The 2096-nt window shown below is 21.2% G+C and overlaps 1 non-coding gene across 1 annotated transcript; it reads right to left on the bottom strand.

Annotated features, from left to right (window-relative positions):
• Positions 1-1736: 1736 nt before the first annotated feature.
• Phum_PHUM102340 lies at positions 1737-1809 on the bottom strand. The gene has a single exon. It is a non-coding gene; the product is annotated as a tRNA-Val (tRNA).
• Between the last annotated feature and the right edge of the window lie 287 nt (positions 1810-2096).

Here is a 2096-nt window from a genome sequence, read left to right as displayed (position 1 = left end):
AAAAAAAAAAAAAAAAAACTTTTTCTATATATATATTATGGAATATAAAACTTTACGTGTGATTTATTTTTTTTTTTAAACGTATACTACAACAACAACAACAACAACCGTCTCCGTTTTTTTTTTTTTTTTTTTATACTTTCTATACATCTCTTTCTCTCTCTCTCTCTCTCTCTTTTATCTATCTTCTTAAATCAGGTTTTCTAGGTTTTAAAAAACACGAATAACATTTTACGGTTTTTTTTTTAATTTATAAAAAACCTCAACAAAATGTTTTTAAAAAAAATAAACACCGAGTATATATTATAAAAAAAAAATTTTTTTTCATATTTTTTAATTGTAAATAATAATAATAATAATAATAATAATAATAATAATAATAATAATAATAATAATAATAATAATAATTTTAAATTTTTTCTGGTAAATAAAAAATTATATACTTCGATTCGAAAAATTTAATTAATTCGAACTATGGAATATTATTTATTTATATACATATATATTAAATTGCCGACAATGAGTGAAAAGTTAATAAATAATTTAAATACGTGACCCCCATAACCCCCCACCAAAAAAAAAATCATTCGATAAACCACACACACACGCGTTGGAATTAATATAAATAAATATGGCGACAAATTTACGTCGCTAAATTTAAAATAAAAAAAAAAAAAAAATAGATTTGCACGTGGCATCACGATTTTTAAATATAAATATAAACAAAGACCCACGTGAGAAATATTAATAAATTTAAATAATATAAAAATAATATTGTGACTCTTTTTTTCTTCTTTAACGCGCCATTTTATTTTATTATTCGTCGTAAAATTTCAATTTTTTGGGGGGTAAATTATGTGAACGGTAACGAAATTATTTAAATAATTAATTTAAAAAAAAATCGCAAAAGGGTTTTTTCTAAATTATTATTATTATTGGTATTATACACAGGTTCGCGATATGTATTGGGTTTTATAAATTTTAAGAGGTCTAATTTGTATACACGTAAATTATTAAAATATTTGTTCGTACAGGTTTTTCCCAAAAAAAAAAAATTGCATGTATGAAAAATACAGGTTTAAAAAATTTGTATTGTGATAGATTTTAAATTTATTTATATTATTATTATTATTATTATTATTATTATTATTTCGTGTGCGTAGTATAATTTATCAATTATAAAACCTTATTAACATATTTGTAAAAATAACAAGAATAATAAAAAAATTATTATTATTATTATGAGAGGAAAACACGATCGATACACTTGTCAGAAAAAAAAACAAATTTTTTTACGAATTTTACCGTTAGATGAAATCTATAAAAAAAAATTTTTTAACAACTTTTTAAAAGATGGCTGTTGTTGTTGTTGTTGTTTGTTGTTTGGATTAATATCTAAAAAATAAATAAATTAAAAAAAAAAAAGTTGTCTTCGACGTTCATTAAAAAAAAAAAAAAAAAACTAACATGGAGAACTTTAAATAGTCTTTCTTTTTTTTTTTTAGTCAGGATGTTTCGCGGAATTTTAATAGCATGATTTTTTTTTTAAAATGTACGTCACTAATTGGAGTTTAGTTATTTAAAATTACATTAATTATAGTCTTTGAATAAAAAAAAAAAATGTAATTTGTAACGATTCGAATTTTCATTTTTTTTTAAATCTTCTTCTTCTACTAATAATAATAATGGCTAACATTCTTTCTCTTTTTTTAAAATTAAAAAAAAAAAAAAAAAATTGATTCCGGCCAGGATCGAACTGGCGACCTTCTGCGTGTAAAGCAGATGTGATAACCACTACACCACGGAACCCATGCTCAGAACCCACGTTTATTTTTATATTTAACGTAACGAAGTAAAATAAATGCAAAAAAAGATGATAGTGAAATTTACTACGTACAAATAGATAATATATCATCAACGTGATATTTTTCCGACATTTTGTTTTCTTTTTTTTTTTTTTTTTCTCAAGATAATTATTTCAAATTTTGATAGGTTAATTGGCGAAAGTATATTAAACATTATATATATATATATACATACCTTCACAAGAAAATTAAAATTTTTTAAAATGATTTGCTTAAAAAAAAAAAAAAAAA

Source organism: Pediculus humanus, genomic scaffold, assembly GCF_000006295.1.
Source record: "Pediculus humanus corporis 1103172107453 genomic scaffold, whole genome shotgun sequence".
Taxonomy (NCBI): Eukaryota; Metazoa; Arthropoda; class Insecta; order Psocodea; family Pediculidae; genus Pediculus; species Pediculus humanus.
The sequence above is the reverse complement of the archived record's forward strand: the minus strand, read 5'-3'. Positions and strand labels throughout refer to the sequence as shown.